The 22,750-nt window shown below is 42.8% G+C and overlaps 2 protein-coding genes across 2 annotated transcripts in view; one reads left to right on the top strand and one right to left on the bottom strand.

Annotated features, from left to right (window-relative positions):
* Positions 1-22,750, bottom strand: part of PPIF (peptidylprolyl isomerase F) — a 172,830-nt gene that overhangs the window by 94,649 nt on the left and 55,431 nt on the right. The gene's annotated exons all lie outside the window — the stretch shown is intronic.
* Positions 1-22,750, top strand: part of ZCCHC24 (zinc finger CCHC-type containing 24) — a 111,191-nt gene that overhangs the window by 76,366 nt on the left and 12,075 nt on the right. The window lies entirely within an intron of this gene.

Here is a 22,750-nt window from a genome sequence, read left to right as displayed (position 1 = left end):
ACTGGCCATGAGATACAGCTGTTGCACCGAGAAGAGGTGGCAGACAACCAGAGTGATGTGTTAAGATGGCTTCAGTCATTTTCAACAGGAACAGCGCTTCCAATAGTCGTTCCCCCTTCTTTAGCTCAGTTTTGTGGCATTCCACAAGAATCAGATTTTCCTCTGGTCTCTTACAGTACCTGCGTGGTTGCATTTACTAGGTAGGATGGTTGCATTTAAATGCTAGCAATATGTACATATGTGACACACATCGCACTAGCTCGTTTTCACTGCCTGCAACTATATCATTTCTACATAGTGAACCCATGTGCAGTGGGGTGAATTCATGGATGAAAAACAGCTGCTTGAAGCTGATCAAGAACAAGAGCTGACACTGGCAGCCAGAGGACAGAGCTTTTGGAAATGTAGTTTTAGGACTAGTGCAACCTTAAGATCCATCAAATGTAGTCACTTTTTTAGAGCTGTTCTAGTATTACTCCCCGAGACTAATTTGTCGTAATTGTCAAGCAACGCTTTTCTTCCCCTCTCCAAACAGTTTAGCCTCTCTTTGCAGGAAACGATCTAGCCTGCTTTACTCGCCATCTTCCTCACCTCTCTGCTCGAGTGCAATACTGTGTACCCACATATGAAGCCTACACCTCCTAGAAAGTTAAGGGTACTCAAAAACAGTGCAATATGTGTCCCTAGCAGTTCAAGAGTCAGCTTGTCTTCTACAGCTTTCCACAAAACAGAAGTACAGGCTGGATCACATGCTGAGATCCTACAGCCACTTCCACTGAGTTCATGGGATATTCTCAACATCTTTAATTACGTGGTCCATAAAATCCTCACCTTCGAGTTGTTTCATGAACTGGGCCATATTACCTAAGGGCACCTACCTAGTAGGATCACCAGCAATTTCACTAGCACTTGTCCCAGAGGGCAGCAACTTTCTAATGGGGGACTTTTGACTTCAGGAACAAGGGCAGTCATGCATTAAGGATTACCACAAGCCTCCCTGAGTACAAGGTGTGCATGTTTTGAGCTTGTCTTCAAGTAAATACGTATTGAAATACATACGTTTACAATAGTACTTAAAAATGAAAAGTCCTGTCTCTAACAAGATTTCCACTGCACAAAAGAAAGGTGAGAGAAATTGCCACGTGATGTTATGACATAACACTGTGTGGAAGTGCTTTTGTCTTAACACTGATTATCCTGGGATAACAAACCGTCTAGGGTCTTTTCATCCATCTTTCTATGCATCTAAAAGAATGCATATCTTCTTGCTGGTTTTGACTCGGCACAGTGTGCAGAACACTTCAGCTCCTGCAGGCTCTTTACTTGCATTAGTAGTATGTGTAATGTGAGTTAAAGTTTGTCTGTGATTGCTCCCTGTTTGAGAGAACCTCTTTCAATCAGTCAGGAGCATTTTTTTTCCCCCAGTCAATTCTGGGAAAGTGATTGCAATTCTGGTGTTATGAGAGATAAAAAGGCCAATTTTCAGGTTCCCAGCAAGTTCTTAGTATTATAAATGAAAGCATTATCTACACTCATTTTTGGTTTGACATTCAGAACCCAAAGCCAACGTGCAATATTTTCCCAGCTACTACAGTTTCTACATTCAGCTGGGATCTCCTGATCAATTTTAAATAGAACTGGTAAATCATTAATTGAAAACAGTTTACTGCTGCAGTTTTGTGCTTAAAAATAATTTGCAAGTTGTATACAGTTAGATTTCTGTGACTTTTTTCATTAATTGGTACAGTTTGTGTGTCTGTTTCTACAATAGGACCATAAGCTGCATTTCCTGCAAGTACTTAGAGTACAGTCCTACACATCACCACTTCTGACAGATCACATAGGCTGTAAAGTTATATTTCTGCCACATGGGGCTGAGTTATTACTAACCACTGAGCCCCACAGAGAGAAGTCTGTTTATCATAATGTGACTAAAAGGAGCAAGCAGTCAGGGTGGGGGACAGTGCTGAGGGGGGAGAGGTGTAACTGGAAAGGTGGCTGTATTTGTAGATGACAGAGTACTGCTTTTCTGCAAAGAAAAATGACTTAGAGGAGATTGTACACATTTATATTTTTTTTTCGCTCCACTGTGGAAGTTTTTAGACATCGAGAACACTGATCCTGAAAAGAGAAGGAAAAAAGAATGCAGAAGAGCATGAAAGTCATAGCAGGAAAGAAAAAAAAGTGAGAGTAAAGAACTCTGTTAGCTACTAATAAGCGCAGGCTATCTGATGGTCATTTCACCTCATTTACTCTTCTGTTTTCTGGGAGAACTGATTTCAGGCAGCTGATCATTAAGAAGGGAGCCCATGCAGGCGAGGCTGAAAGAACCGATTGTATTGCTCACACTGTTCCTGCCCAGGGGAGATGGGCACCAAAGTCATACCTGTCTTTCACGCTAGTCAGCATTTTGGACAGCTCTGTTTCTCCCTCTGATGTACAACACAAACTTTTGTATTTCCATTTAACTGTCCAGATTTCCTACCATCTACAGCAAGCGTACATTCAGTGTCCATTCTGTGATATTTGGTCTGCAATACAGGGTTTCAGAATATTCCCTTCAAAATCCAATACTGCACATTGCAATTTCTCCCAAGAAAGCACCAAAGAAACAAAGGGAGAATAACACCTATCATATACTGTGGGAGAAAACAGGATTCTGTTCGCTGCTTCTGCAGTCAGGTACCAGAATACACTGGGATTTAGGGCCTTGGTTAGACAGGGTCACCTGAACAACCTTCCCTTTAACTCCAGTTCAGTTTGCATCTGGGCTTGTTTGCTTTTGGAAACATGTTTACATGACTAAGCCCTTGGCTTATGGAAAGCAAATATGCAAACAGTGCAGGTGCTGCAAAGGGAAGTTCATCTTCAGGCTGGCCAAAATGGTCACAGAACCTTTCCTCCTATTATATACCTTCCATGGCAGTACAGTGTTAGCCCAGGAATTTCAAGGCAGCCGTAGGAAGTCAGTACGCCTGGGTGGCCTGATTCCTTCTGCAAACTCTGTCTTGCCTTCAGGGTAAGGGGCCGTACGGTGCACTCCGTTTAAGGGAATGAATATATCCTTTGCTTGTGGGGATATTAATCTCTATCTGGATGGCCAAAAGATAATTACTGTATTCAAATGAGTGCAAAACTGTGCTCTAAGGCTTTTATTTATTTATTGTAGTAAACAGGTTTGGGAATAATTAGCCTCTATTTCCTGGGCAGAAAAAAAAATCTCCATCCTTTATTTATATGCCCTTTTACTGGCAAGGTCCATCTCTTCCCTTTTGTCCTTCCTATTCACCAGTGCAAATACTCAAATGACCTACTCCCAGCTGCTGGAAGCCCCACACTGTCCCCATCCCCCTGCCAGTCCTGTTCCCAGCCAGGAACCGGCAGCTGTTACTGTGCACAACACAGGCAGGGCAGGCTCAAATCCAGGCAATCTCGATCGCTGCTTTTCTAGGGGGAAGTTCTGAACTAGTTTGAAAAGCTCTCACTGCCAGGCAGGAGCCTCATGTGCAGTTTTACTTTTGTTCTTCGTTAATCCATAATGCTGGTTAGCAGAAGAGACGTGACTTTTTTTCTCTTGGTTAAACGCTTGCAGTATAACCCACTTTTAGCTGCGCTAATTGTTTGAGAGAGAGGACAATGCAAATCCTAAATTGGCCCCACACGCTCCAACAGACTATTCCTAAGTTGTGGTTGGAAGCAATTTCTTCTGCAAGTTTACAAAACTGACTTTGCTGTAACAGGGTTGCCTTAAATATTCAGCACAATTCTCCTTACACAGTGTTGAATGTATCCTTCAACAAAGTCCCAAAACAGTTTCCAGTGAATGTGGACAGAGAGAAAGTTTTCCAAAGAAGGATGCTATGCAAAAAGCTGCAAAGTTGTGTACATGTTAGCTGGGACAGACCACCCAGCTTTTATGACGGCCCTTGAGGGTTGCTGTGGCCCACCCCAGTCACCTTAGCAGAAGTGCAGACATCTGCATCACAAGCAGTGCGTCTCCTGCTCTGTGCACACCTGCTCTGGCTGCGGGACAGCACCGCCAAAGCTGGGGTGTCTGCCTGCTCCCTCATGCGTGATGGGGGCTTATCCAGTGACATGACAGGACCTGCAGCCTAGGCAGAGAGATACCTGCAAGTTAACCCTGTGACAGATGTGCACGGACACCAAACAGCAGCGGTCCTCATCTTGTGTCTCCCACGCTCTCTTGAGCAGAATGACACCCAGCCCTGGGGGGCCCTTCTGCACCCCCCCTGCAGAGCACTGCTGCCCACCGACAGTGGCAGTGCAGCCTGCACAGGTCAACACTGCAAAATCTGAACTAGTACTTTTAAATACCTCTCCCCCTTGGTTAACCAAGTGCTGTTAATTACAGATTCATGCATGCACTAGATGGCTGTGAATAGCTCCAGCTTTTCTAAAAGCAGGTATGAACAGTGGCATTAGAAGTGCTCCAGTTGTTTGCAGGCACCGTGAAACAAAGCAGTTTAAAGTTGGAGATCAAACAAAGGCAGAAAAGATTTTTGCAGCTGTTCTCCTGCCCTGGAATTTGTTGTGCGTATCTCCTTTTTTGGAACACTTCTTTGTTTCACGGTGCCTTCAAAAATAAACTGTCATCACAACCTTCTTGCCAAGTACCACTGCAAGCTGCTTATTCACTGCTGCCCCTTTCCCAAGTCAAACTGTGCATTTCTAAAACACTTCTCACAGTCATTGACTGGGAGCAACACACTCACTCTTTCAGGACAACCTGTGAGGTAATCAGCTGATCTCCATTTCCTCTATATGAAGCAATGAAACATCTGTTTCATAAGAGAACTGAAAGATAGTCCTTGTGCAGTTACAGTCTTCTGGCATCAAAAGCCTTTTTTTTTTTTTTTGGTGTTTGTTTGGGTTTTTTTAAAAACACCTCTGGTTTGACAAATATAGTCATAATAGATCACTCAGCTGGCACTAACTGCAGGGTGTCGTTGATAGAAACTAATTGAGGGACAATCCCAACTTCATTAGAGATCATTCTTTTTATTGAAAGGTTTCGGTAAGTTCTTGTGTATTTCTCTACCTACTCCTACTTACAGAAAATATTTATATGTTTTAAGTGTTACAAGTTTTATATAAGAGAACAATGAGTTAAATAACCTGGATAAAGCCTGAGGAAAAGGGCAATAGTAAGCAATGAGCTCCATCCCAGCTCACACTCACCTGCCCAAATAAGCTATTACATCATGAATCCGTACAGTAGTAAGGATTCACTGTGCTTAATGGCCCTGCAACATTTTCAAACTTGTACAGGAAGGAAAACTTGATGGCTATAGTATCAATGATGGCAAATAAAGTAAATTCTGGAGGCTGTTCTTAAAGCTTTTCAGAAGTTCTAATCCATTTAAGATTGCTAATACCACTTGATACAGAACCGTGATTTTTTTGCCATTTCAGAAATCAAACTGAAGCAGAGAAAAAACAAAGAATTGAAACTACATACATAGACATTGCAACTACTATTTTCACTTTAAAACAGTGGACAGTTATTGTCCCACTGTCCCACCCCCCTCCTAGAGATGGGCACTATTTTAATAAGTAGTATTTTAAGACTGGAGCCCACTGGAAAAAAAATCAGTGAAAGCAGTGAACATTGCTGGCTGTTGGAGAAGCTGCTGAGAGAGCACAGATACGCACTTCTAACGGACGGGCACACCGATCTTTGTGCAAGTTTATTTGGTATTAACGCTCTAGTTCCTTGCTATGCGAATATGTGATTCCACACCTTTTTCTTACATCTCTCTCCTTCACAACACATTGTTGTGTTTCTATTTTAATCCACTGTTGACTGCGCTACAGGTTATGTTTATAGCCCTTAAATTCCCTGTCCATGCACTCTGAAGGGTTCTCCTTACTCATTCTTCATATATTTCTAAGCAGAAAAAGATAATATCTACTCCACTGGTTTATATCCGGTGGGGAATGCAGGACAGGCAAGGGAAAGGATTTTAAGTACTTCTTTGCCTGATCAGTTCATGCTGTTTAAACCCAGGTCCCAAGTAATGGTTTACGAATAAGGCACTTAATGGTGGATGCTTTAGAGAAGTGAAGACACTCTGGATTGCCCTTCTACTGCATATGCAGATAACAAGATGAAAGAGGAGGGCTTTCCTGTTTATATCCTGATTTCATGTGCAGAACCATGTCCTCAAAAAGAAGTGGGTGATGGGCAGCCTCTAAAAGGATTTCTTGCACATGTTTCCCTGAACACATCCTGGCAACACGGCGTGTGCTGCCCACAGGCCAGTCTGACAGCTGTAGCATCTTGTTGTACAGCCAAAGCACTCCCCACAACCATCAGAACAGATTAACAGTGACACGCTTGACACATATTTCTTCCTTTTATCTTCAAGAAGGAACTGGAATGGCTTAGAACACAATTCCTCCTCCCGAGCTGGCTTGGCTACACCAGCCTTTAGGAAGGGGTCACCTGAGGCACCATCCCCCTGTCCCAGAGTCTTCTCTGTTGAACTTCATCAGCTCTCAAAATGTAGTAGGGAGCTATTTAACTACACCTTCACTGATGATCTATCTAGCAATAACATTACATCAAACTGAACTGTAACATTCACCATTCTAAGGAAAATTCCCTACATTTGCCAAGTGAATTGTACACCTCATGCTAAATATACATAACGCATGCTCTTCTTTTGTTTCTATTTATGCATGGAAGTTAAATGCCTAATGAATATTTATTTTTCTATATCCTTTTCTTATTGCTGCAGTTATTAATCTTACATTTAGAGTAATTATTATGATATTACTGTTTGTTTCTCAAAATTGAATCAGATCCCATTTCATTAACACAGCCTTGCAATTTGATAGCTGTTAGAGTTTCTTTTCCTGAAGACCATACATACCGAGCATACCCCAGTACTTTTAGACAAAAGATTTATTACTGTGAAGAGTTAGCAAAATGCAAAGCACAGACTGGTACTATTCTCCAACCCAAAGGTAGCTGCATTTCCATACCAGCAGATACACTCTGTGTAATTCGGTGAGTGCTCTGGAATGGGAGCAAGTAGGAAATAGCCCAGGATATGTTATTAATGGTCCACAAAATTCATTTAAATTTAACTTTCCACTAAAACACAGCGACCTCTGCAATGATGTATAATAATGTTTTAACACAGCCTCGTTAGAGGACAATTTAAAATAGATAAGATAGTCTGAAATTATTAAGCCTTTCTGGATCTCCATTGCAGCAGTCTTCAGAACACAAGTACCCCAGGGTTAGCGACCTCCACACATTGCACCAAAGAGAGATTTCTGAGCGACCTCAGTGCTTGTACTCAGCTAGTAGGTAATGCAAGATTTTGAAAACCACTAGATCCGTTTCCAATAGAGCAGAATATTCTTGTTTATGTGGTTGTTGTCTTGAGCCATCTACTTTAATTCAACAGCGAGGGCAAGAGGAGGCACTGCTGCTTGTGATGAGGAGTCTGCTGACTCATTGAGCAAACTGTCAGAAGGGCTTGATCTCTTCCATGGGTGGTTGTTGTCATATTCGTCTCCAGTGGCAATGCCTACTGACCCTCAGCATCCTGCAGGGTTTACTAGGACATTTCCAAGGAAGAGCAGGCTTCCCCTGCTTCATCTTGCTGCCTCTTGCTGGTATCTTTGATAGAGCTCACACTGTCCCTCGCTGCTGGCAAGGGCTTTGTATTGCCAAGTGCTGGACAGGAGGTGCAAGTCTCTGATATTAGAATAACTGCATCTGCGTATAAAGTAAGCGTGAAGATAAATCCATTACTTAGAGGTTTAATTTTGCCAAGCCAGAGTGAGCCCAGCCGAGTAGTAGAGCTCTACAGCTATTAAAGGTGGGGCTGCCCCAGAAGAAAAGGCCATTTGTTGCTAGTCAGAAGTCCTAAAACATAAACCTGAATCCGCCCTTCAACCCCAGCCGAAGACGTGGCCAATGTGAGGCAGCCCTCCGTCTCCAGGCCGGTCAGACCTGAAGACAAACGGCAGCTCCGGTGGAGTTCGAAGTTTGACAGCGGAACGTTTTCTGTCCCCGCAAAGGGCTTTTCCTGAGGCCCTCTGCCTGTCTCCCGCTCAGTGAATGCTCTCTTTGTTCCCACCAAGTTGACAAATGCCAGTGTTACAGAATAAGGATGACATTTCTGCTGTGGTATTAGGGCTGAGAAAGGGGATTGTTCTGTCCAGCACCGGCCGGGAGGCTGTGCACAAGGGAGGCAGCGCGACACGTTGTTTGTGCCGCGACAAGGAGGTCCTTGAAGGCCATGGCCAAGACCGAACACAAGACCTGTGTGTGGGGAGACGTGTGTGCGCACTCGCGGCAGCGTCCTCAGCCAAGTCCCTGGCCCCGTGGCACACCTGTGTCAGCTTCCTCCTGAGCCCTCCTCATTATGCCTGCGCACACAAAGAGACAGCTGCACCGGGGCCGGGGATGAGGATGAGGAGCTCGCCACGCTGGCGCGGCCGGGGAGACCGGAAAGCAGGACTGGCCGCCTCTTTTGTCGCCTTTTAAAAATTGAGGGTTTGTGTTGAGCCTGCAGAGGATAATGAGCCTCTCACCAGGCACACACAGAACTGCACATCCCCCTGAAACGCAGAGCGGATAAAGTTAACTGGGCCTTGGAAAGACTGAAAAAAAATAAATCAAGGGGCTAGAAGACATTTGCTTCTGTGCCAACCTCCGCACAAGAGTCTGAATCCGTGGCTTACCAGAACAGCACAGCCCTGACGGTACTCCTTGATCTGGGAAAACAACACCTTTCCACTCACAGACCTTACAGTCAAGTCAGAAGATGAACAAGTGTATCCCACCTACTTTATAATTCCACAATGATTTTTTTTCATTTTTTTCTGAAATCAATAACACTGCCGAAGTAACTCCCATGGAACAGAGAGGAGTACCTTAATATGAAAACAAAATCAAGGACTCCCACAAAGGGTTTCTCAGTGGTTTGGAGCTTTTTCTTCCCCTCCAAGATCAAGGCAAATTCACTCCTACTACACCTCTGCAAGCAGAGCAGGCACGAATCTACCTTTAGACTAGCATTGCCGGATGGAAAGAGTATCGGGGTGAAACAGCAAAGGGAAACAGCAAAAGGGATCAAGAACTGCATGCCTCCCCCAAATCTTCATCCCACCTCTCCAGTCATGCTCTGCAGCAAACACTATGGCAAGTGTTTTATACCAGATGCTTCTTGCACAATGCCCTTTCAAAAATGAATAGTTTCTTAGCCTTGAGCAAACAACAGTAGACGGCATCTAGCAAAGGCATTTTGCAGTGGCCTGTTCACTGTCTGTGTCAGGAAGACTGCCTTAGACTTTAGAAAAGCTGAAGATGGCCTAGGTCACAAGCATGTTCCCATGAAAAGTATTGAACATAGCACAAAGCCTTGTCATGCCTTCTGTGCCCTACAGCCCCTTGGTCGATCCTCTCCTCTCATGAGGTTTCTATTAGAACATGTATTCATCCTTTGTATTGTTTGATAATGAGCTTTTCACTTTACTTGCCTGTGGGTATTGAAACTGTCTGCTCGGACGAAAGTGGAATCAGATATTTTGAACAGGGTGATGGGTATAATTTCTAAAATAGAACTAGGAGCTTAGGAAAAAAATGCTCCTACAACACGGACAGTAGCTGAACACTGCAGCTGTCCTTCACATGTGCTTCCTGGAGCAGCATATTCTTCACTAGTAAAAGATATACTTCACTTGGTGGAGGGCTGTGGTGTTGGCTTGGTTTTTTCCTCAAAAAAAAGTTCTTGCTTTAGGAAGAATTATTTACTCTGTAAGGCCTGTTCATCTCCCAGTCCATCTCCTGATCCTTCTTAGGGTCAGTATACGTGAGAGAATATGGAACTGCCAGTTGGCCCCAGGCCACTCCCCCATTTTGGGTCAGTTGCTAAAGACAGATCTGGGGTACTGCCTGCGTTACGTTCTCAGAGCAGTCCAGAGTGAGACTCCTATGGTGACAGCTACTTCGCTGTACGCAGGCAGGAAAGTAAGCGGTGACCTTCAGGAAGGGAGCTTTTAGGTATCCATGATAAGGAAATGCTGTGTGTGAGTGTCTTTAACAATAAAATTCTTAAATATAGGAAATGCTGTCTGGAGCCACTGTACAAACGTATTGTGAAGGTTGCACATAGTTGAAGAGTTTTGCTTTTTAAAGAAGGCATAGGCAAAATTACCTAATGAAAAAGCTGGAAATGAAATGTCATCTACTTACACTAAAGGAAATGGAGACTACAGCTCACTTGTTTAGACTGTTACCGTTTCGTTTCACTTTTCTGACTATATTCTGGTCAAAACAGATTCCATTAAAAAAAATTACCAGCAATGATTATCTTCATCTCAAAGTTCCTGCTACACAGCCGTACTAAACAAGCCTAAAACATAGGTGTCCAAAAGACTGAATTTCTTACAGCACAGCCAGGCAGCCTGATGAATCAGACATGAGTTTCCTATTTCAACACATAAAGAGATTTTAATTCTCTCAAAAGCCAGAGTTACGGACCAAGACACACAACATCCATGGCCTGATTCAACCTATGACCTTTCTGTTTCCCAGAAAGTTTCAAGTAACAGTCCTTTTCCTGGCTTGTTTTGTGACAGATTAGAACAAAATAATTAGTAGTGAAGAGATAAAGAGTCAGCTAACCAACTTTTTGGCAGAATCTGAATCGCTGAAAAGCCTATAAATTTTATTCTGTATCTTTTCTCTGCATCAGTCATCCTCTACTCACTCCTTTCATTCTAGCCAGAATTCTGCTGCTGTGAGAAATCCCTCCTCACCCAATGCTTTGACTGTGTTGTGTTCTCACCCTTCAGATACCTATTAGCATTCTCACTCTGCCCATACTGATTGCAGTCAGTCCTTCCTCACCTTCAGGGCACTGCATATTTCTGCATTTGATCAGGAAAAATAATACAGAGGGAATCAGTTTGCCTCAGTTCCTTTTCATAAGAATTTCAGTAAAATGCCTAAAGTTCTTGTAACACTACAAACATCAACCATGAATGTCACAGAATGGTTAACAAAGTTTGGCAGCTGCCGTTGCTGTTTTGGTAGCATGACACAAGTGATTCTTTAGATGATTCAAGCTAGCTTTGCACAGAGTGGAAAAAAAAACAGCGGAGGAGCATGGTAGAAAATGCAAATACAACTGCAGGAACAGGATGGACTGAGAAGGAATGATGGAAGAGATTAGAGATTCAGATTCATACTGTATTATCACAAACTTCACACCGAAGGGTGGTTGTCCTTGGGTTGTCTAAAGTATAGGTGTATATGCCTGTAAGTTTTCACGGCAAGCCAATGGTTATGTTTAAAACAGCGAGACTTTTCTGATGCACTCCAATTAAGATGTTAAAAACCTAGTCTTTTGTAATAAAGGGACTGAGCGTACAGTGGAAGAAAATTAGCAAGGAGTTCCTCCCAGGCGTCTGCACATGCACAGGGGTTCAAAGCAAGAAAGCGAGCAACGAGCTCTGAAGTGATGTCAAGCACATGAACTAAGTCAGGTAGCTGGGATTTGAGGGCTCTTGAGGTAGATGGGCTTACCCATGGCTGCTCAGGGCAGAGGAGGAGGGTTTCTAAAACTTTCTTCTACGCATTATGCTCACATGTGACCTGGCACAGTATTTCTAGAGGAAAGAACACTGGGACCAGAAAAAACCAAAAAGTCCCTTAGTCCCTTTCACATTATTAAACATAATAAACATTTATGCAGTTTAGATATCAGCAGCTGAAGTCATGTTTCATTTCTGGGCTATGCATAGCATGTCTTTTTCCAGGCTCAAAAAGAATGCTGTAATTTAAAGCAGGCTGCCTGACTCAATCAGTGTTTTTGTATGTCATCTTGGAGACAGCGTGGTGGGGGGGAAGGTGGAGAGAAGGAGGCTGAGGTGGAGAAAGGGAGGGTGGTTGCTCATCTGGTCTTTATTTCCTTTCCCTGTTTCTTAATAGTTCAAGCAAAGGGCCCATTCCAGCTAGAAGCAATGACAGTCTTGCTGTGGTATTTCATCTTGGAGGAGGACAGGCCACAGCTTGCTCTGTGTGCTAGCATCCTGGGAGCCTCCGCCACTATGCTGCTGTGGGGTGGGGAGGTCACAGGGGTGCGGGCAGGCCTTGCGTTGTTTTTGTTACAGCAGGAAGATTTCTAAAGGGGGGGCCATGCTTTATCTATTGCGTAAAGCATTTCCTAGCTAGAAATCCTTATAACTGTATATGTGCTTGCCTTCTGCCATGTGGTTTTTGTTTACTTTTTTAAATGATGGATCAGTGGAGACGTCACAAGTAGTTAATGGAAAATGACATTTCTGACTACTTTAACCAACTGGGTTGTAGGGAAAACATATAACATATGAAAGAGACAACATCTGTTAAGCAGAGCCTTTAAAAAAATGGGCTCAAAAGGTGAGGTCAGGTTCACCGGTGACAGACCTGTGGCAGCCCTTGTTCAAAACCCTTATCTGAGAATTGTGTTACTCAAGATTCATGCATACTGCTCACTTTTGCAGTAACAAACATTAATTACACTCCCAGAACAGGAGGTGCTCTGGTACTGCCCATACTCCAGATGAAAAATCGGAGCACAGAGAGATCAAGTCACTTGTGCACAAACCCGCAGAATGAGGCTGTAGTTGAGCCAGAAATGAAGGCCAGGCTTGCGAGGGGCCAGTGCAGCGCCTTAACCGCAAGACCACATTCTCCTCATTACAGGCACCCTCCTGTTGGATTTTTCTTACTGTAGTTATACCTATTCTTATGCAGGGCGCAGGATATGCCACAAACCAGGTCTTGAATATCCTCAAGGATTTATTGGGTAGTTGAAAGAGATCCTGTCCCTTTCACGGCAGAAGGAAGGAAGAAGGCCGAGTTCTTCTAGAAACATCCTTTCCCCTGAAAGTCATCCTTATCATCTTAACAGTATTTCCTTTGCTTTCCAAGAGCTGTTTTGAAGAGATAAAACCTTAACAAGAGCAAAAACATTTCTAGTTCAGGCTAAAAGAAAACCATTATTGTTGTGATTCATACACATATGAAGGAAACAAAAAATGATTCCGTCAGTCCAGAGGGTGCAACAAGCAGCGTAAAGTTGAACCAGAGCAAAACAAGCCATTTCCTGAACGTTAACACTGCTAAAGTTGCATTTCATGTTGCATTGTGCAATTGCATTGAATTAAAATATTCTCTGCTTTGCTGGCTTCTCCTCCGGCCTGCCTCATGTGTTCTCATCTTCCCGGTGCAGTACCTTCCCCTGCGTACCCCCTTGCCCAGCCTGCAGAGAGCAAAGCACCCATCCTTTGCCCACTGTCAGAGCACAGGGCGGGGACTATTCAGGAAACTGCATAGGAACTTGAGAAGTTTCTTAAAAATGTCTTTCTTAATTAAAGGATATTAAAATATCTGTTGTATCAGGTTGACCTTGCTATGGGCTACAAATATTTAGGATAGAGAAAAAGCAGATAATGCTTTAGGATGATGCAGTTTCATTTGGAAACTAGGCAAAGGAATTAACGCTATTTTGAGATATATGAACGATGTCAAAGTTTTTAGTTGAAATAAAATCATTATTTATTGTAATTGCCTCATTAATGTCATCCGAGTCCTACAAACCGCTCTGTCTCAGAAGAAAAAGTACCTTAGCATAAAGCAGCAGTTCCTCTTGACATCCCTGGCCATTAACAGACTGTTTCTAACGAATGAGCAAAAGTAGCAGATTCCCAAGTTGAGGTTTCTCGGTAAGATGACTGAGGCACTGAAGTCCCTCCCAAAGTACTTTCAGCAAGTGTAGCCCAGCAGGTATATGGTGTGGAGGAGAGGCACAACAGGTCCAGATTTACCAAAGAATAAAGGCACCAAAAGATATAGATAATCATACAGCAGGATTTTACAAAGCCACTTGAGCAGCAAAGAAAGCTATCTCCCATCAGCACCTACAGTCCTCTATACGTCATACAGGCCCTTTCTCTATCTACTCCCCTTTGTACATTCATGCCAAAGTTACATCAAGCTGCACCCAGCATAAGATTAAGCTACAGTAGTTCATGAGGAGTAAGCACAAAATGTTTTGCGAATTGCCATGTCTGCAGTTAAAGCTCCTGTGCAGCTTTCGTGAACGGTTCAAACAGAAAGCCAACGCTATTATTCTGCATGTTTGATGTGAAAAAAGTATCAGGTTCTCAGCTGAAACATCAACCAAAAAGCAACACAAGCTCTATGGACACCACGTAAATTGAGGAATTCCCTGATCCAAATCCTCTCTTGAAAATTTGCTTTACCCAAATAATGGCACACCCAGTCTAGTCTGGCGGGTCTTCTCAGGTGATTTCTTTACCTGGACACTTAATAAGGAGGGAAATACTATCACAGGATCTATTGGAGATCTGCAGCTGCATCTCAGCATCACAATCCAGTCTAAATCTCTTCAGGTTGAGACTTTGTCTAAGCACATCTCAGAAAAGCAATGAAGCAGAAGGCAATATCCCACATTTTGAACAGGGCTTCAAAAGCACCTGCCCCTCACCTAGATTTGGAATAAAATGACCTCCAGTGACATCTATTGGCTTTCCTATCTGTTTTGCCTCTGGAGGGGTCCTATGGGGAGGCAAGGGGGCTGCCAGAGCTACTCCACCGCATTTTGAAGGACAGAAGATCACCATATTCAGACCTGTCAGCTCATGGCTACAGCAGTGCCCAGCTGTGCCACACCAGCCCTGGGAGAAATCTGAAACTCACATGAAGTCATCTGAGGTGGGCCAATTAAACAGGTCCAAAAATATGAGTCTTGACCTCAGCTTGGAAGAGGTAGTGCCTGATTATAGCAAGGGTGTGACCCTCGCTGCTCCAAAACTCTGATTCCAACTACTGAAAAAAATGCCAATATATTTAATACAGCATGCTACCAGAGGAGAAGGGGGAGGGAGAGAGGAGGCAGCTATTGCCATTGTATGTTTTCAAGCAATGGATGAAGAGGGACAAAAGGGTCCACACATCAGGAAACTATTAAAATGAATACATTCCTAGTTTCTTCATAATTAATTCAGCATGGCCAATTTTGTATCAGAGAAGGGGAAAGAAAGATTTCAACCACTTCCTTTTATCTCAAGCTGTTTGGAAGAATATGATCTTGTAACACTGAAAAGAAGTGCCTCACTGCAGCCCAGCAGGCGACTGTAATTTTAACTCTTCCACATGCCTAATTTGCTACGTAAATCCCTATTTTCTGTATGACATACAATACTTAAATTATACAGCAAAGACCCAAGTTCATTTAGGCACTACCCATCCCCACTCTCTAGCCCCACCCCCTTTTTTACTTCATATTGCATTAAGAAATACATTGAAAACAGTTTTCACTAGACAATTCCCTAAGAGAATTTTTTTCAGGATGATTGCTTCATTTATGCGAGTTAACATTTGGTTCATATTTTGACGGTTATCTTCACATGCATAAGAACCGGAGACCTATTCTTTCCCTGTTCTTGAAATTGTAGGCTCTGGGTTAGGCCAAGTTACGCAATACTTTCAAAAGAAGATTCATTAGGCAGCTATTTATATGCTCAAGTAATTCCATTGTTTTCAAGGTCCTACAGGAACAAACGTATTAAAGCTCTGACTGGCCACAAGTATAGACAGTCGGTTTGGGAGCTCTTTCACAGTCATTCAACAAGCAAAGAGTAGCACGCACAGGTAAAACAAGTCCTTGAAGTACAGTTAACCAAGATAATTATTTGCAGCTTTCCTTCGTAGAAGATTTGGGTAGGGTTAGTTGAGCTCTGTGGCTCTGAAAGTCTACCAAACACATTAAACACTTGATCGTTGCCTGTTGCCCTGTATGTAACACACAATGTAACTGAATATGTAAGCGCACCATTTGAAATCCTAAAACCTGGAAAACCTATGTGAACATTCAGCAAACAAATAAAATACATCTGAGGTTAAGTAGGACTGTGAATGCAAGGAGAGTTTCACCTCCTAGTAAGACTCCACTAACAAGCTTCGTCTAGAGAGACCATGCTTCTGTACGACACTATGCACCCACATTTTTCTTCTATAAAAGAATTGACTGAAAGTTTTCTGAGTGTTACTTGCTCGGTATGTTCTAATAGCGCTTAGCTGGCCCAGATGAAGTTCAAGGTGCCTGCATGCTACACGAGCTACATCATCATACGTAGCCCAAAGTGATTACACAGTGCCACAAGAACGGCAGAAGCGGCAGGGAACAGCAGAAGGGCTTCTCCCTACTACATCTGAAGAGCTGAGGTACGGTCTGATTGCATGGCTTGACCAAGACCAGACGGAAAATCTGTTAGGGCTGCATACTCGATCCAGGGGTGGGAAGTCCACCACCAGCCCTGTCACCACATTACCATTCTTCCCAGATACTTTCCTATTACACCACTTGCTTGTGTCAATAACTCCAAGTCTTTTTTTATTAAGACAGAAGCCTATGAAAACAGCATACTATAATTTAGTTCATGCAGTTGTTTTCTCAGACTGTATGGTACTGAGCTTTTACATGTTTTCTATCACTGTATTAGCTGCAGAGTGATGACTAGGATTTGCAAAGAAGGAAACCCACACTATCAACTTCTCTGAGCATTCAGTGTTTAGTAATCGACACATCAGCTAGTAACTAATATTTGGCAATTCCACAAATATTATGCTTCAGACTGATGCAGCACAGAAATGAGTATTATATTTATTGTCACTGGAAGCATCAGGAATTTAAACCACTGCATTCATAGAAACAAGCTTGTTCTTCAAGGAAGTTAAAGCCTAAGGGTGGTTGTAATGATCAGCTCCATCAGGCATTTTGTAGCAGAAGAAAAGCCTTTGTTCCAAAAAGCATGGCTGGGATTCTGAAAAATCTGCAGACCCAGATTTTGATTTAAATGTTAGAATGTTTGCCAAGCCAGCTTCTTGGATTTCTAGACTTTGATCAGCATGTCCATGACAACCATGCCTATTGCTTTAATCATTATCAGAAACCATGTGCGTGTTATTAATAACAAATTCTGCCAAATCTTTCTCTTGGTTTGCCATTGTGGAAATGAGATCAAAATTGCAGTTAACAGACAATATGTTGACAACACTGATTTTTTCAAAGCAACCAAGAGCTGTACACTCATATATTAAAATGACAAACATCAAATTGGTCTTCTGCCATTTCAAAATTTACCTGTAAAAGTTCACTGACACAGCTTAATAATAGATAATTTTAAATGTTTCCCAAAGAGTAAGACTTGGGGAGTGAAAATGTTTGTAACAGCAGAAATAGGGCATTTGTTCAAGAAAAACAGACTAACGTTATTCTGGATCGCATGCTATACATGTTTTGTTTAATGCTTTTCTCTGCGAGAATTTTGTTCCATTCTGAACACTACCCTGCTAGGAAGGCACTGACTGCAGGGCCAAGAAAGCAGAGGACTATGGTGATGCTCAGTAGAGGTACACGTATGAAGATGAAATAAAGAAAGAAGAAATGCGTGTAGGAGCAAACTTCTGTATACACTCGACTGCGAAATTATCTTCCACATAAGGTGACTGAATATACTACTAGCAAAAGCACAGTACGCTGTGAGCCCTGGAGCAGCAAGCAGACGCACAGAGAGCCTGAACAGTCTTACCTGCTCCTAATTCTACATTTCTTTGGGAGGTCAGTCCTCAGCTCCAGCAATTTGTTGCCTCCTTTTCCCCAGCCCAACAGTCCCCTGACAGCAAGCAGGAAGGCTACAGTACACATACTGCCCTAGAGAAGAGGTGCTGAGAAATCCTACCAACTTTATCAGATGCCTGACTGTAATAGTTTCATTATTTAGGACCTCGGTACAAAGCCAACTCCTACCCTGATTAGGTTTTAAGAGCAGAAATACTACAAGTGTGATAGATTCCAGATCAGCAGTAACAACCGATGAGCTTTAACTGCCTTGAAGAACAAGCTTGTTTCTATGAATGCAGTGGTTTAAATTCCTGCTGCTTCCAGTGACAATAAAAGCCGTACAGCAGAATCCCCACAGTCAGAGGCTGAAGTAGCCCTAAGCCTTGTGATGGACAAGGCACCTAAGAAAATCCCAGCTGAGTAAAACACATACTGGCCGCCTCTGTTAAGCTACACAAACAAGTTTTCACGTTTCCTTTATTTTTCAGCCCTGCTCAGTTATAGTTTTATTTGTCCTTAGTCTGGACTATCCAATACATCTAAAAATCCCATAATATCTATTGTTCAGTAAATCAAATAGAAGCTTTTGTTTAAATAGTAATGCTGTAATGAAAAGTCTGCTTTCTGACAGTTTTCCTTTAACTAACCCCGTAGCAAGACTTCTCATCATATCAATAATACACAAATCATACTAGAGAAAGGAAAGACTGAAACAAAGCATCAATTTGGTTTCTGTATCCCCCAGATGCTCTTCCTATATTGCATGTATTAATTAAAGACGTAGCGACAGTTCATTTAAATACCTCAGAAGGTTCCAGTGTCACACATCAGCAATATCATACACCAACAACACGGACTACAAACAGCAAGGAAAAATAGATCAGCTGTGTTAGAATTAATTTCCTAAACATGTAACCTCTCTGTCTATTCTGTTGATACTCAGATTTAAATGAATGCAAAAGTCAGGAAGGACAAAGAAAAAAGTTGACTGATGTAAGGATTCCCTTTTATGTGCCATTTTGGCATAGGCACACGAGTATGTCCTTGTTCTCTACATAGCGCTGAGAAGGGTCAGAGGACTTCAGCAAATTTCCCAACACTCTATAACTTGGTGCAGAGTCAGGACTAGAATGCCAGGACACCCAGTATGCCAAACCAGCCCTAATACATTCTTTTTATTTTCTAATTGAACATTTGGGTACGCTTTATCAGCATCATTAATGTTTCAAAACTACGCATGCACAGTAGCGCAAAATAAGAGTGCTAGGGGTTTTTTTAATGCCATCTTCTAGTTGTGCTTACAACAGGGAGTGTCGGAGGGCTCACATTTCAAAATAGAATCCAGCCCTCACACTCCCACTGACCACTTGGGAGCCGGTCAGTGCATCAAGCTGTTGTTTGCTGTTATCACTTTTCTGCTTTATGTGATGAAGCATCCTCATAAGCACACACTTACAGAGCTCTGCTAGGAAGGGGATCCACCTACCAGTGTCATGTGAACTTTATCTTCCCCCGTGCTGTGTGCCTTTCAGCTGCGTAACACAAACTCGGGGGAAGACAGGAGTAGTAGTATGTTGAATAAATTGTTCCTTTGCATTTCACTTTGAAGGACCTCTCTGCCTCGTGTTGTTTATAATGAGTCTAGTTCTAAGCAGGGCATTTGTGTGTGTGTGTGCGTGTGTGTGTGTGTGGAGGTGTTTTGGTTTTGCTGACTGTGCAAACTGATACTTTGTGAGAATTGTCTAGGGAAAGCAAAGAGTCCTTTATTGTGTCTGTCACTGCCAAGTGATTTGGCAGATTCCTCTCTGTGAGATGCACAATCCCATAGGTTGAGAGAGCTTGGCTGGCCAGTGACCAGCAGAAAAGCTCAACTTAAATACTTTAAAAATCTTATTATGGCCAACTTGTGGTTTTGGCTGAATAAAGGGAAAGGATGAAAAATAGAGGCAGCTGGGTGTCAGCGAAGGATGGAACATCGATGTCATTTTCATTGCTGTGCCACACAAAAATACTGGCTTCATATATATGTTGGATCTAGCTAAGGTAAACACATGCACTGGCTGGGTAAATCTGCAAAGATGGTTTCATTTGTCTTAGCATCTGTCTAGAAGACCAAGGTGTATCAGCAAGGTCCTTTCATTTGACTAACTGCTAGTGGACAGAGTGCCCAGCCAGGGCTTTTGCAGAATCCGTGCTGCTTCCTGAATCCAAGGCGAGAGGGAGTCCCTTAGGTCCTCTAATTACCACCTCCAGCCCAAGGCTGGCTCCAGCTTGTGCCTGAGGACGATGAGGAGGGAAGGGGCTCTGGGCTGCCATAGCCGCCAGCCCAGGGGTGCCTCAGGGAAGGACGGCTCTCCCTTCTGCACATCACCTCCCGATTTCCAAAGTCAAAGCAGCATAAAGAACCTGTTGTGTCAGCCACCTGGACACTGAGAGACATGTCAAAGAATGGCTAGATTCTGGTCCTTCTAGAAAAATCTGTTTGGTTTTAATCATCCCCAAAGGCCTGCCTGTCCTGGCTGCATTAAATAACCCTTGAAATGTCGTAGTGAAGATACGTACAGCTGTCGGAGAGCCATGCAGTCACATAGCAGGAAAAATGCTGGGAGCTTTGGTTTGATGGAATCAGCCTCTCAAATCAGCGTGTAAACCATAAAATTGTCAACCCCCCAGACTAAAAGAATGCTGAAAACGTGAAGACCTTGACACATTACAGTTTGTAACCTAGTTTGAATGTTATTTAAAGTGCGGTAAGACAGAGGTCCCACCAAGCTTTTGCAGCCAAGGGTAGAAACCGCACCAAAGACTGCCTGAGCCTGAAGGCAATGGGACAACGCGGTAACAACAAAACGTTTTGCCATTGTGAATAGGGGCATATCTTTGCCTGGTTAACTCAGAGGATAAAGAAACCCTTATCTGCAGAAAGAGTAAGAAAAGATAATGCTTAGTGACCTAAACACCAACCAAGGTTTATTATTAAACACCATTCAAATCAAGCCAGGGTGAGGAGGAAGCAGGAGATTAATAGTTTAAACAAGGTAAATGCCCCATTTTATAAAATAAGAGACTTTAGGTTAATACCAAAGGACAAAATGTGTCTTCTTGCTCTTTTTTGGCACTTGGTTAAGAAAAACCTTTGGTGAAAACAGTTCTTGCCCTCCAGCTGGATGAGCACTAAGACACCTCTGTCACACAGCGACCGGGTGCTGGAGCACCCTGCTGAGCAGGGCTGGCTGCTTCTGCGCCAAGGAGCAGGCTGTTTCTTGGAAATGTTTACGCAATTCAACTGCGCTGCTGCTGAAGCCACAGAGACTTTAAAAAAAAAAAAAAAAAAAAAAAAAAAAAAAAAAAAAGGAAAACACCCAGCCTCAGACCTCTCAAGCCATTAGTGTATCTCACTCAGGTTTTGCCTTCTACCAAATACTGTCAAATTTCTGTTTTGTTTGGACCTGAAGGGTGGAGGGAGCTGGAGAGTTGCCTTTGCTGCTGTCAGTGCTTCCTAATGATGTTTCTTACTAGACAAAATGAGCTCGTTTGTTTGAGAATCCAAATTCCCTGTGGGGCACAGTTTGGGAAACTGAAGATATGGGAAGGAAAATAATATCTGTCAGGGCAAGGTATAAACATCCATAAAGCAGAATAACGAAACACCTACAGAGAACGTTGTAGTTTTGCCAGCAAACTAATTAAAATCACTGACAGGAGGGAGCTGTGACAGCCGAAAAGTTAAAAATAAATCAGAAGTTTAGTCTAGCAATTATAAGAGGAAATTACCGCCGGAGTCAGGGCTCCTATGTTCTTTTCCCAGTTCTGCTTCCGATTTACTGAGCAAATTGGAGAAGAAAGATTTTAAAAGTAGGTTCTAATTTGGAAAGCCTCCATTCCTGATGCCCAGCTGTACACACAGAGGACTTAACCAATTAGCATCTTCAGTTCCCTCCTGTGCGTTTGTGAGGGCAGAGCATTGCAGGGCATTGGCATCATCTCTGAAGTCAGCTCCCTGATGTGGAGAAACCTGCAGTTTTCAGCCCGCTCAACATGCCCATCTCTGAAAGTTCCCAATCTGTGAATTGTGGCTAGTGCAACATATGGCTGTGGGAGTCTGATGCTTAAAAGTTCTTTATGGCTGCCATAACATATTGCAGTGGGAGTGTTATGTGTAAATACTGTTTGTAAACATTTACAAGACTTCTCAGAAGCACTCTGTCTCCATAGTCAGTGCCATTACTTTTGGAAATAATACACTCTGTGACCTGCACATTTTCTGAAAGGACTGCTTCTTAGCAGGGGCAATGAAGCTGCATTTCCAGGTCTGACTGCAGGAGGAGTTTACTTAAACTCCTTAAACACACTTAAAAGTGTGACTGAAACTGAGAATCAGAAATAACTCGTCTGCTGTTCAATAATGTAGCCCCAAATGAAGCTACAAATAAAGCAATCTGTGACACCTCAGGAGGAGGGGGAATGTCTCTTGATTGTAGGAGCTTTCTGTACAGAGGGTTGCTGTTCAATTCCATGAGAATTTATAAATGAAGAGAGTATGTGGCTCCTTCTTATACTGACCTGAGTTGTGCTACAAAGTCCTCAGAGACACAGCCAAATTAAGTGTCCAGAATAAGGATGTCTCCATAAATTGACCTTTTCCTGACCAATATTCAGTTACAATCTCCCATCCTTATCAAGGGACACCATGGATCAGAGGATTACACTCTGGGTGGCTGCCAACGCTCATTTAGTCATGGAAGTCCGAATGTTTCTCGTTATACCAATGGACTGTTTGGGTTTTTTTTTTTTTTCTTTTGTGCAATAGTTCTGTAAATATATGCATCCTAATGTCAGCTTCATTTTTGCTTTGAGCCAGGATATTTACAGTGGCTTGTCAGACTGAGTGTCATGAAGCAAATTATTATAGATGTTTGCCTATTTATAACAGACGTTGTTACTGCATCTGATCTTTTAAAGAACAATATTGCTATGCACGAAAAATAGAGAATGCTGTGCACTGATGCTACAGAAAAAAGAAAGAGAGAGGATAGAGTAGGTTTGGTGTCCTCCCCCTCTTCTGCCCACCA

The sequence above is a fragment of the Falco punctatus genome, assembly GCF_963210335.1.
Source record: "Falco punctatus genome assembly, chromosome: 9".
Taxonomy (NCBI): Eukaryota; Metazoa; Chordata; class Aves; order Falconiformes; family Falconidae; genus Falco; species Falco punctatus.
This window is presented reverse-complemented; position numbering and strand designations above follow the sequence as displayed.